We start from the raw sequence: 14,902 nt of genomic DNA on the forward strand, positions 1-14,902 counted from the left end.
TCCTTATAGAAGGAGGCTTTGCACAGAGTTCTTTATTTTCATAATGAAACAGCAACAATTAAAGTGTCATGAGATGATTGGTCTGTCAGTGAGTTTGATTGACCCATGTATTACCAAACCCCATATTTAAAAAATATATATATAATAGTAAGATGTTGGACTCAAAATACCTATCTACTTCTCCATAGTAGGAAGGTTAATAAGCATCAGGTACTTCAAGCGCACTCTTAGCCAAGAGATCTTTACAAAAATTCCAATGGTTTCTTTTCAAGGACAGCTGCATTAACAGGAGTCAGCTCTCATTTCTTTCCTGCTTTCAAAGCAATTTCAGCATAGAAATCTGAGTACCAACATTTAAAGCACTTCTAAAGTTGGCCTTCCAAACAATACCGGTAAGTCCCAGCCAAAGATCACCATGAATAACATCTGCACCACTGATGGCATGTGGAAGAGAATGAGAACCTCAAGGCTTTGGTTCATCATCTCACACACTAGCCACAAAATCTGAGACTCTGTAGAAAGTGAAGTACTCTGCTTTATCTCTCAGCGATCTTGACAGGAGAGCACAATTCCCCCTTTGCAGTAGCTCCTAGGTAGAATTCACGTTGGATGGGAGCACTCAAAGCCTGTCCCATTCCTATGTGCTGGAGAGCAACAGGAACACTTAGACCTCAGCAAAACCATACCTGAACACAGACTCAGCACTTAGTGGGACTGAACTGGCAGGAAAAACAGGCAGAAAGGACCCTTGCCCAGTACCAAGTCTCCTAGGTCATTCCACCCTCCCCTTACTTCCCATCTGCCCTCCAAGGACTTTGTCTTCTTCAGAATATGAAATTATGGACTAAGCACCAAAGAAGGGTGCTTATCGCAGAAATGCTGGTGATGGTTCACTTTAAGCAGTATTCTCAACCTGTATGAACCAGACTCTGCTCCTGCTATTCACCACCTAGCAGCGGAGAGCATGAGCACCATCATTGCAGTATTATGGGGGGTTTCATTTGGTTTTACATGTCAGACTTCAGTAATTATATTAGCATGCATGGCCCTGTTAACACTTCAGACAGTGAGATTAAACCCCTAAGACCTAACTTGCATAGAAAGGAACGCAACTGGTGATTTGTGGAATTGACTAAGGCTGGTAGAAAGACATCATACACTGAACAGAGTGAGGCTTCAGACCAAAAAAAAGTGAAGTGTGACAACAGGAAGGTCACCAGGGAAATGAGGAAAAACAAGGAAGACTACGTTCTGTCCGTGGATTTTTCAGTGCAAGGACAACAAGTTGGTAACCCCGTCTTGGATAGGTTTTGGACTGCTTTAATGCCTGACATAGGTAAATTGCTAAGAACACAATCTCATCTTCAGAAGAAGAGTGTGAAGTCTAGCAATCTGCAGAGCAGGTGCCATGTTTGCAAGAAGAGCTGTGATAGGTGGGTTATATCTAAAAAAAAAAAAATTGTAAAGAACTTAAACACCTCCTTGATTTTGTTCAAAACAACTCAGATTATTAAATTCTGTCATTAGATATGCTTTCTTCATGCTCCTTTTGAGAAAGAAAGGTGTCAGAAAAATAAACCCTTTTAAAAAATACACTAACATCTTCCCAGTGTTACAAATCCCATTCATAGCTGCCCTCCCTGCAAGGACACCTCATTCCTCACTGGAAGGAAATAGTCCACCACTACAACATACTGACCTTGTGACACTATTCAAGCAGGAGGTACACACAATGGTGGAAGAGGTGTCTGCCTCTATTTAAGCTGCAGAAGTGCTACACAGAAAGAAATAATGAGGACTAGTCATAAAGCACACAAGACACTTTGTTCTGTACTTTATGAGAAAGCATCAATTGCAGAAGGGAAGGCAGCAGTATAACATGGGAATAGACCGATGCTTTGCACAGACCACAGTGAGCAATGTGACCAATAGCCCAGATGGGCTACAGGGAAGAGATTTATCAGAAAAATTCTCACTCATTTCAGTTTGGATCTACCGTTCATCACAGCTGACTCTACACTCATCACTTAGGACTGCACATCCAATGCATTCTTACAGTACATTGTACTATTTAGAAATGGAAAAGTGTTCATTCACGTAGCTCACTACAGGCTTTGTCCTGAAACAAGTTACACTCCGTAGAGACTCATCCAGGCACATCCTAAAACCTCTTGCCAATGGATGGCTGACATTTCCCTTGCAGCACCTGTGTCAGGTGTCTTCCACTCTACACCAGTCTCCCAGTTACAATGAAAACAGTAAATAGGTGATGAGAATTTAACTTTAAAATAATAGCAGGTCTGCCCTCAGTTTCAACAATACAGCTACTTACTTACACTCTCTAACCAGCTTTAATCTGTCATTTTTCCTCCCCGTTGGCTTGTTTTTAGCTTACAGTGACAAACCTTTCTAAACAATTCCCAGATACATTTTCTAGTTGCTACATTCTTCTCCAAAAACTTCTGTTTGACACTAATTCCCACAGTGCACTGGCCAGGACAGAATACTACCATGCAGAAGTGATTGCACAAGACCTATACACAAACATGCCCACATCCCTCAAATACTAAATGACAGTTTAGTACCTTAATCTCGCTTTCAGATCCTCCTTAGTATCCACTCCTCGCCTTCTAAAGAGGAAAGAGCTAGGGATGTGTGCAGGCTGGAAGAATAGAAAGCCTGGGGCTCTCCACCTGAGAACACCAACTGATGGCTGTAAGTAACATACTACAGAAAATCTAAGTGGGAAGGAACTGCTTCACTGTCTCACAGTGTACAGCAAAGAGAGTACTTGGATTCAAGATCAGAACCTCAGAAGTTGTAAAAATGTTTTTTCGTCCAATCTCAGCTTTTACCAAAGATAACTGAAGCCAGATACAGAACTAGACACAACTCCTAGTGAGCTGAAAACCAGGAATTAAGTGCCTGCTGTTTCCACAACTCCTGAATAAGTTTCATTAGGAGGCCATAGGATTCCCATTCCATAAGCAGTTATGACTTCAGGTTTTTTGTTCTTTCCTTTAAGACCAGGGGTCTAGATTCAAGATTTGTCACCCAAGACTTTGAGTGTCTCAACTAGAAGCCAATGTGGTTCCATTGGTTTGTACAGAAATGAGATAGGCCTTCAAAACAGTCCCTTTGGCAAAAGCATTCTGCGTCTCAAAATATTTCAGAAACAATCATCTGCTCTATGAAGTACAAAGCATCTGGCCTCTAAGTCAGCAGGTTCTGTGGCAATAAACTGACAAAACAAGTCATCTCCAGGGTCAGCAGTGCTGGTGCCTTTCTGCACAGATTAGCTGTGCATGCCTGACAGTGTCATAACTAAGGACAATTAGTGAGTTTACAGCAGCCTTCAGCATGTTAGCCTGAAGATACAGATACATGAGTCATAAATGGGCTCTTTCAGGAAAACATCAGCACAAACATTCCTTCTCCCTATATAAAAAGCACTGCTGTTTAAAGGTTTAAGGTGCTGATATGCACATTAAGAAGCGATAAAATATTGCACCAAGGGTGTACTTTAAGAAATAGAAAAGATACTCTGCAAACCTTTGTGCCAAAACATCCAAAAATCAAAGAAAAAACCAACAAAAGCAGGATCGTGTCATGCTGGTTCCATAAACAAATTAATAAAGAAAATTAAGTGATATACACCTTTGGAGACACTTGGTTTATTAGAAATCTTTGTTCCAGCCTGAAAAAATTATCTCCACTTCTCTCACAGGTGGTAGGAACCAGCATGAAAGCAAACATTGCTCCTGAAGCAAACAGGCGATACGCTGAATTACGCTGAGAACGAACAGCCTCCTCCAGCCAGCAGGCAAGGGTACTGTACAGTTACTGATTCAACTGCACAGAGGTTTTCAGTACCTGTGCAGCAGGCAAGTGACTGCCCGGGCTGAGGCAGCATCCAGAGGCTCCTCTTGGGCTCTGGGCTTTGTTATGCCACAGAAGTTCACACACAAATACCTTCTGCTCCGATTTTTCTAAACCAGGTGAAATAAATGGGTAACAATAAATAAAGGGAGAAGAAAGACTGAAAACGAGATATGTGATTAGAGTCTCACTATGTATAAGGCAACAGCAGCTCCAGATTGGACTTAAAATGCACACATGAAGCCCATTATCTGTAGCTGCTGCTCAGTCTGGCCATTAGCCTAATTTCTTATGGATATTACAGAAAAATGTTACTGTAAATCTCTGCATTCACATTCATTACAAGCACCCAAACCTCCCACTGAAATGCCCACATCAAGTGCCCATACATCATCCTTTGTCATTCAAGTGACAAAAGATTTTTCTTCCCATTTAACTACGTCAAGTATTTTCAGACTCACACTTTCCACCATCAGTTACCAGAACATGCAAATTACTTACACATCCACACAGCTCTGGAGGTGCACAGCAGTACATTCAAACACCTCGTCCAAGGCATCTCATGAAGGATCTTCCCCTTATTGTGGCAGGGGGAGAAGGACCTGCCTGTGTCAGCTCACAGACCATTGCCAGCAGGTCAAGGGAGGTGATCTTTCCCCTTTACTTAGCACTGGTGAGTCCTCTGGAGCACGAGGTCCAGTTCTGGGCTCCCCAGTACAAAAGAGACATGGACATATTGGAGCAAGTGCAGCAAAGATTCATGAAGATGGCTACATGGACTGGAGCATTTGCCACATGAGGAGAGGCTGGGAGCTCAGCCTGAAGACCAGAAGACTCAGGGGTGATCTTATCAAAGTGTATAAATATCTGATGAGAGGGTGTAAAGAAGATTGAACCAGACTCTTCTCAGTGGTGCCCAATAAAAGGACAGGAAACAAAGGGCACAAATTGAAATACAGAAAGTTCCATTTAAACATAAGAAAAAGCTCTTTTTATTGTAAAGGTGGTCAAAACCTGGAACGCACTGCCTGGAGAGGTTTGCAGTCTCCATCCTTGGAGATATTCAACACCCAGTTGGACATGATCCTGAGTAACCTGTTGTAGCTGAACCTGCTTTGGGCAGGAGGTAGGACTAGACAATCTCCAGATGCCCCTTCCAACCTCTTTCACTCTGTGATTCTGTGATATGCTGGTTCTTAAGTGTCTGTTGTCAGCCTAATAGTCAAACAAACAAGCAGCACCTAAGTCACGGAGAGTAAGCACATAAACAGATATGTAGGCTAAACCAATTTATCACAAAATTTTTTTTTTTTTTACATTTTTTTTCTTTTCATAGCATGCATACATCACATATCTGTCTACCCACACACTTGTGAGAGTTGTGAGGTCTGCTTTGGCACGCCCCGAGTTGTTCACATCATCTTGGGGAATATTAAATTAAAATGTCAGCTTTCAGATTAGATACGTTTGAGTGCCTTTCTGTATTTTTGTCAGCAGCGGAGTTAGGAGATTAAGATCTTGGATGCAAACAAGCTTTGCCCTAACATTTACTGACTCCTGGAGAAGAGTAACCGAGTTGAGTCACAGCACAACAAAGAAGTGGATGCAAGCGCATACACACATACACACACACACACACACACATTTTTTAATCATCACCTCCAGGAGGCTGCACTTATTTCACACAGCAACACTTTGAGAAAGTATGAGGATGCAAACCCCTCCTCCTGCATGAAAATCAACAACTACAAACAATACAGTTTCCAACAGGCATTTTACACACTTGTTATAGAAAAAATTTTAAAGGCATCAGCATCTGGAGAAATTCAATTGCTAACTGTGACTTGATCTCTGTCAAATGGTGCAGAAGAACCATGGACCGGGGTGGCAAGCTAAAGGCCCAATGCTGTAATGACAATATTCTGCATCCTGTAAGTGACCTGCTAAAGAAAGTAAGGCTTGAGCAGACACCTGAACATGAGCAGAGAAGCCTTCTGTGCCACTAGCTAGCATATGAAGTGATGCAGCCCTGTAAAGTTGCACTCAAAGGAAAAATACCCAAAGACATGCAGTGGCGGCAAGGGATTCAGTGCAGAGGAAGACAAGATTAAGCAAGACAAGATGCACAGACTGCTGACTGAAAATGAGATTGAGATAAATCATTACGTTATGAAAGTGGAATAACTCCTTTTCCACCCTGCTCCTGCACAGGGCAGAATGTTCCTTGGCATGGAAAAAACTGCATGGCTAATGTGATCTGATGCATTAACTTCATCTGAAGAGGACACTGAAACGTATCCGAAATACGTCCATGGCAACACCATCTCCTTTTGCACCCATAGATGGTCATGGGATATGCATCAAATGTAAGTGGTGTTAATGAACCAAACCTAATCTGCAGAAAACACTGACACTGATCCCTAGATGATAATTTTCTATGCCAATACAGAACATTTTTAATGGGAAAAGACCAACCTCAAAATTAAAAAGGTGTCAGTAATACAAAGGAAACTCATTCCAAACAAATTCGCAATGCATTTGGATATTTTGGCGTGGTACTGCAGCATGAAACTTGGCATCTCACTCTGGAATTCAGAAGAATTTTCTCCTCACTTCCACATTTAAACCAGCCCAGGAAAACAACATGGAAAGTGTTCAAAAACAAAACAACAACAACAACAACAAAACCCAAACACACACAAAACAAACAAACAAAAAACCCAAAACAAACCCACTGTCAAAACACCAGCAACTTTCAAATCTTTATATCATTTTAAGCAATTAAAGGTGAGGGGGGGGGGTTTAACTGTTTCTTTTTTTCTCAGGATTGTCTGGCATATGAGGTGTAAACCATGAGGTGAGATTTCACTCCAGTGCTGGAGAACACCATAAAGAATATATGGACTATACAAAAATTATTTAACAGAAGACTTAATTTTTTACAAATTTTTAGTTGTAAGAGAACTAAAAACCATATGTGAAAACCTGATAGTTTTTCATCAAATCTTTTAATAGTTTCAGAAGTCAACATTCCTAGATATTTTCTTCTGATCTTTCCTTAGTCCCATAAAGTGATGAACAGTAAACATGTGAAAGTAGTTTCAACTAACCAGATGGACAGTGAACTTTAGAAAATAACCTCCAAAACCCCCAAGTATTACCTTGCTTTTTTTAAAAAAAGTCTGCATTTAAATAGGTCTATCCTAAAGTTTTCACAACTCTAAATTAAAATGTATAGAATTGCTTTCAACATTCAAATTGGCATATAAATAGATACATCCCCAGAACAATAAATAAATAAGCAAAACCATACACAGTTTGGTACACCAAAATATTTCGTGGCCATGTTTTGGCAAGAGTTCTTTTAACATGACTGATAGTAAACATCTTTTGAAGCCATTTCTCAGATCTATGCCCTGTCCCTAGCACAACTCAGATTTGTCACAGATAGTCCTAAGTCAATGATAGCTTAGTAAAAGACATCCTTCTCTCCAAAACCTTTAGTGAAAGGCAAAAGGAAAGAATTCATAGGTATGACCGGACAGGTAAGAGCTTCCAGAAGACACAATGTAGAATTACGCTGCTGGAGAAATAACAGCTGCTGGTTATAACTGGCATCAGCAAGTCCCCAAAAGACACAGCACAGATGGGGAGAGGGAAAGGACACAACTGAAGGAGGCAACAGGAGGACGTCGAGTGCTTCCACTGGTACCCACTGCACCATTTCTGGCTTCTGTCGGACAGAAACCCTGGCACAGCTAACAAACTCTGACAGGGATATCCTTCCACTTTACTGGCAAACTTCAGAGTCATTTATCGTGGTTTCGGGGAGTTCTCCACAAGCAACAGGCTCAATTGCATTGAAGGAAAGAGTTTGTTTTCCAGTAATCATTTGCACTGCACTTTGCTACCTAGAGTTAGCACTTCTTCACATTCAGTGATTGTCACAGTTTAGACATTTACTGTCATACAGCTGGCTCTCAGTACTGCAGAAAGGCAGTCCAGTAAAAAGCAAGAAGTTAGATCTTGGCAACTGCAGTTTGCCAGGGCTATTACAAGAACACCAACTCTCAAGAATTTCTCCAGACACTGAAGAAAAATTCTACTTCAGATCCAGGTCCACCATACCTATGTGAAACTCCGAAGAAACCAAAATTGAGTCCACCATAGAGACTTGCTATGGCTCTCCTTGGAAGTGGAGATGACCACTATTGTTCTATAACAGAAATCTCAGTAGTGCATACTTGCAAGGACTGCACTCCTGTTTCCTTTAACTTTGTGACTGGTCCATTAAGTTCCACTTCCATGAAGAGCAAACTCTCAGAAATCTGCCCCAAATTTAACAAGTAGCTTCACGTTTCCTTTTTCCCTTCGATTTTTTAGAGGCACTTCTTCAAATGTTTGGCTTATCTCAAAAGATCTTCTTTCATGTCATGTAATAATGCAGTCTTCCTCTCCATGCCTGATGCTGTCCTATTTCAACACATACCACACGGTAACAGTTACATCAGTAGTAACTTTAGAGAAGGAGTCTTTCGGTCCTAAACATGATGCCCCCTGCCTCTTACTCCAAACATACACTTTTCCTCCTGTTTTCCGTTATTGGCATATAAATTTCCATCACCATTTCCGTTAAACTTTTTTAAAAAGACTACAAGAAACTTTACAAGAATACCATTTCAGCTTTAGTTCCCACCAAGAAACACTGGATGACTCACAAAAAGCCACCAAATTCACATGACACATTGCCCAGATATTGCCTAGATATGTCTATGCTAGACCTACATCTTTCCTATATATTCAGGAGAAATTGATTTTAATATCTTCCAGGAAATGACAAAGTCTCTCTTGTGCATATGTAATTTGGGAATTACTACAGGAGCCATATGTTAATGCTGTAGCCCAAAAGAAAACGCACATCTTTCATCCATACTCTTCCACTCTGGGTCAGCAACACAACATGAATACCATTCCTGTGCAGAAATCAAAACACTCCCAACACCTTTATCCTCAGCCAAACTTACATGTTGTAGGTCAACACATTGATTTAAAAAGCAGAACAGAAGCTACCTAGACATTAGACCTCCTCATCACACAGGAGTTGCAAAGCTTTGAATATACAGCAGGGGAAACAGTGACACTGGTCCAAGTTTACTAAACCACTAAAGACAGATGTTTCAATCCATCTGTACTCAACAAAGCATTTAGGCACAGACTTAAGCACTTTCTTGATGTAAAATCTTTCTGACGAGGTGGGAAAATACTGCACATTCAGAAACAGAGCTGGGAGACGTGGGAGGGATCAGTCTATACCTTGAGTTCACTGCCTGTGGTGGACTTGGAGTAGTGGTACATACTCTAACTAAACTCAACGATTTCTACCGTCACATTTTTGCCGAAATCCGGAATAAAACTCCTTAACAGCAATGAGAAGTTAAGAAGCAGGCACTCCTTTATTGCAGCGCTGGGCACACGGGGGATCGCTCCACCTATCGTGTGCACCTGTCTGGTTTAACTATGCAGGTTAAATACACACCTGTTATACATATTCACTAGATTTCCGAGAAATGTCATACATAATCATTAGTTTTCCGAGAAACTATTAACATATGCAAATGTCCTTTATGCAAGCGCGTTGAAGCCCTCTGGTGGTCTTCAGAAGCCCTCTGGTGGTCTTTCATAGTCTTCCTCACTTGTCCGCTTCTCGACCTCTTAGGTGATTCTGCGCAGTACAATTCTTGCCATCATATATTAGATTACACAAAAGTACATTCTATGTTAATTCCTTTTCTATGATTGGTCTTTTAATCATACCACCTTATTAATATTCTTATGTTAAAACAATCATTGGTTGATCTCACATAATCCATTAACCGGAACTTTGATCAAAGTAGGGTTTGTAAGCAACAGAACTAAGGTCCATAACGATTTCTTAAAACAAACCACTATAATTAACCAATCTGTGTTAAAATTCTATGGTTAACTGACTGTCAACAATACTTGTATTCTTATGATTATGCTTAGCACATTTTGTAATGTTCCTAAGTCTCTATAACTACGTTGCAAACTTCACACTCCTATCTCACGATTTTGTTTTAATCAAATCTTTATCAAAGTATTTGCAACAACATCAGGTGCCTGAAAACTCTTCCAAGATAAACACTACCCTGATTGCATGGATGCAGTGAACAGTAGAATGCTCATTGCCAAGACTGTCTCAACAAGCGAACTGTGAGAGAAGGGACACTTCAGTTTCTATTTACTCAGTCTATCAGTGCAAAGAGTGAGGTGGGTTTCTTTACCTTCTCCTGGTTCAGGATTCCCCCTCGACCTTTGATTTTCAGGCTTCCTGAGAAAGAGGCTAATAGCAAAAATTCAGTATGAGCTAACGGTCTAAAACATTCTACAAATTATATCTCTTCTGGAACTCTTGGCACATCACTCCCTTTAAAAAACCAGTCTGCTTGCATCATACTTTGTATTACTATTTTTTTAACACTACTCCTACCAGGGACAGCTGAACAAAAGTAGGAGGTGTATTTCTCAGAAGTTCACCTCCTTCTGCTGCTTATTCCTCCACCTGAAGACAACTGTGACTAGATCATCATAACTACCTCTGCAGCAGATATGCCAAACAAGCACAGCAGATGAGGAATCAACAGCAGATGACAACCTGTATAAAAAGAGATCCTGTTTTCATCATCAGGAACCATTTGTAAAAAAAGAAGAGGTATAAAAACAGCAGACAGGATTTCGGTAACCCCTCTCAAGGGACAAAGTCAGTCCCACTTTGAAGCAGATATCTGGGAGGCAGGGGGGTCCCATATAAATGCTGATGTAAATGCAACTTCCTGCCCAGCCTGATGACAATTTACCAGCGGGCAGTGTCTTATCTGGCAATTCTTCCCCCATGGCTGATTAGACATATAGACACTATACTCTAAATAGAATGTTTCCCGACAGGATGAGGCATCCGTGGGTGTTTTCAGCCTTGTATCCAAACAAAGCTCGGTATCTTACTAATCACATGCCCATAACATTCTGGCCACAAAAGACAGTTACTGCTTGCAGCAATGCATTTGACAACTAGTTAAGGACAACAGGCCTGTGTATAAAATAAATTAAGATGCTTTAAAACTGATTTAGAGATGTACTGGAAAAGACTTTACAATTGACAAAGCCTTTGCTGAAGTTATCCTTGCAGGCAGAACCTATTCCTTCGAGTGCTGCAGGTCTCTGCAAATGTCAAGCTGCCTTTGGTACAGAGCAAGTCACGCACGCAGCTTCCAATAAAGAGAAAAGGCCAGCCACTTTTTAAGCTTCCTAGGGCTGGAACTGTAGACACATCTCGATTGCATGCAGTTAACCAAGGTCTCCTTTCCTTACCATCTGCAAAAGAGGGATTCTGACCCAGGTTTCTAATTTACCCAATTCAAGGTACTGCAAGTTCACACATTTTTTCTTGATGAAACCAACCTACCTAATAGTGATGTCTTAAGGCAAAGTGATACATTTAAAAAAAAATATTACAAAAGACAGAGCCAAGTAGAACAGAAAAAGAGTTATCCAGCCCGTCTTCCACCCCATAGCAGTTATACATACCTATGTCATTCCTGCCAGACAGTTGCCTTATCTCACTACAGTACTGGAGGCTTCAAGCCTCCCTAAGCCATACATTCCAGTGCTTAACTATGCTGAACTAGAATGTTTCTTTCCCTAATGTCTAACCTTAACTTCCTTTGCTGTAGGAATCAACCCATTAAGCCCCAAAGGGCAGAAGTAGTAATAACTCCATTTTGTTCATCTCAGTTCTAGGCTTTTACCTCTTAGAAGACTTAAAATCCACCCTTTCTTTGCCCAAGTCTTTTTTTCTAGCTTGCAGATCCTGGATTGTAGACCTTTGATTTTCTCATACTCCTCCCTGAACTGTCTCTGATGTGTTTTTATTCTTCCTTGATGCATGATATCCAAGTCTGGAAAAAGTACCTCCACCAAGAGAAAGGGTATCCCCATTATTTTACTGAAAAGACAGATAGCAGCATTGAGGTCATGAGATGTTTTAAGTCTCCAAAAATCCTGTCTTCTGCAATTGATTTACTATGAAGTTGCTTGGCATTTAAATTGCTAAAGCTAACCTAACCTGGTTTTGAGGTTACTAGGATAATCAGTGCACGGTCAAAAGACATGATTTTGCGTATTATTTAGAAGTGACCCAATCTTGCACAAACTTACGCAAATGAAAGTGAGTTACCATACTAAGATTTATCAAAACAATGGAAAAAGAAGAGATATTAAACAGTGGCTGAGAATTCACGGATCGTTCCAGAATTAACATAGCTCTTCTAATGGCACAGTTGAACGACTTCCTCACAGAGCCCCTCAGAAAAGAGACCTGAGTGAATGAAATGAAAGCTGGGAAGCAGCAGTCCTAGAGGAATCTAAATACAAACACCAGAATGCATACAGCCATGCACACATGTACAGGATAGTTTCATCTGTCCTGAACACTGGACAGACATGTGGCAGAAGGGGAGCCTGCATTTTATAAAAACAACGTTTGTTTCAGGGAAAAGTGCCACCTCTTAGTGGCACACTATGATTATATCATTACTTTGTCAAGCCTGTGCCTAGAGGCAATACCCCAGCACTTCAAGCTTATATGACATTTACCTTAGCATAAGCTTGGAAGCTTAACACGAATTGAGGATACTGATTTTATAATGTACACCCATAGGTACAAAGATGCTAGTCATGTATTTATATGCTCATAACTTGTTTCTCCTCACCACACTGGTTCCTCAAAAAGCAATAAACATCACTAGAGCAAATTCATTCTCCTGAATAATGCAAGCTCTGATATAGTAATGTATCTCTACCTACCTATCTATATAAAGACTGATCCTTTCTGCAGAGCTTTTCAAACTTCAAAATGAAGTTAGTAGGTGGCAGGTACTGTTGCTGGCATGGCACCTAAAGAGAGGGGACATTCCAAAACAAATCACACCACTTGAGGATTTTAAACTGAAAGTGAACCCACAGAGAGTAATAAAAAGATTACATTTTCTCTAATTAAATTAGAGACATCAACCATTCAAGGGCTTGACAGTACTTCTGTAGTAGCACTGACTTAACATTAAGCAAATGCTGATTGCTTCCTGCTTAAGTCAGCCCAAGATCACTCTGTGTCTGTGCACTGATCTATGGTGGTAGGTCACCTTCAGCAAATGAACAAACGCATTTCAAAACAATTTGAACAAAATATAAATTTTAGGTTGAGGTAGCGGTCATTTGATAATCTGAATGGCTTAATCAGCAAGTGCTCCACTGAAGCACGGGAAGTTGTTTCACAGATTTAAGAGGTCAGAGGGACAGATTTACTACGTATACATAGGAACAATCAAACCTACATTCTCTCTTACGACTGGGGTGAGACAAGACAATTCTGCCACCTTACCGTTGAGCTATTTATCTGATGACACACTAAAAAAAGAAACGAATAGACTTATGAATCATAAAATGATACTAACTGCAGTGGATGATGAAATTCATGACTCAGGCTACTAAGATTACCATGTTCCAAATTAAACTACTTGCATTTCTTTTATTTATTCTTTTGCAGCTAATATAATTTGTAGTTACCATCAATTAAATGACAGTCATAAATGGAACTTCTAAAAGATAAAAAATGAATCGTGATGTTGAGCCAAAAAGCAAATAAAAATGTCAAAAGATTAACTTTATAAATGCCCTGAGGCATAGTATTAAGATATCAACACAACATGCCGGTCTGTCAGTATGCTCTGACTAGAAAATGTTTTACATTTTCAGTAAAGCAATTTCAGCAGTTTGGCCCATCTAACAGCACTAACAGGTTGTTTCCTGCCACTGTGCTCTTGCAAAGAACTAAAGCAGTAAACTTCTTGTAGAGTTAGGACCAGAAGGAAATAATACTGCCACTTATGCTTTGAAATAGTGTATGGGTGGTATGTATAGACACTATCAAGTACTCTTCAGATGTACTGCAGAGAACAAGTTTCAGTGCACATTCATTAAGCCTCCTATCAAAACCTGTCTTCTTTTAGACAGACTTTCACTGAAACAGAAATACCCAGGAAGCAAAAGGTAGTGTTCAAAAACCAAGTCACTGGTACCCAGTAGCTCCCCGAGTTCCCCACACTGTTTCTGTCTCCAGCAGTGGGAGCAGGTAACTGTAAGTAAGAGTGAAATTGTTGACCCTATCTTTAAAGATTAGCTGCTTCCCTAGTAAAACAGTGGGACAAGATGCAAGCAGACAACCAGACAAGGCTGGAAGCCTATTACTAAGTTGGAGAAAAAAGGCTGCTCCATGACAAATCACTACAGCATACCCAAATGATGAGTCTCACAGTTATGCACATTAGCAGTCACGTTACTTGCAAATGGCACCATGAAGTAAGTAACAGTGTCTCCATGAGAACACCAACACCAAACCATTCTCACCCTCTGCAATAGTGATGTTTGTAGAGATAATGTAAGGAATTAAGTAGTGAAATACAAAGGCTATTGAGTCACAGTGACTGAACTATAAGGCCCTGGTAGCAAAAGACGTCCCAAGAATTTAACAGTTTTGCAGATACGTTACTGTAATACAACAAAGTCAAACTCTGGTTAACAAAATATTTCAAAAGAGTATTAGAAAAAGGCCATTAATGTAAACATACTGTCATACAACAACAACAACTTTAAGATGTTTCTTTCTTTCATGTGATGTGTTGGAAACTGTGGCCCTAGCTGCACCTGCAAGTCACACACGTTTTCTCCTGCTCCTTCAGCATCCTACGTGACCGGGTACAAATGGCAGAGCCTGCCCAAACAAGCCTCAATTCTTCAATGCTCTCCAGTATTACAAGAAGGAGGAGGAGCCTCTGGGAAGGTAATGACCGTGCACGTCCTTTCAAGAGGAGAGGTTCACAGACCATCCTAGTCAAAAAACTCGCACTATGTTCTGCGTGAAACCATTGGAAAAAAGATGGCATACAAGAAC

Source organism: Aquila chrysaetos, chromosome 3 (genome assembly GCF_900496995.4).
Source record: "Aquila chrysaetos chrysaetos chromosome 3, bAquChr1.4, whole genome shotgun sequence".
In the NCBI taxonomy this organism is placed as follows: Eukaryota; Metazoa; Chordata; class Aves; order Accipitriformes; family Accipitridae; genus Aquila; species Aquila chrysaetos.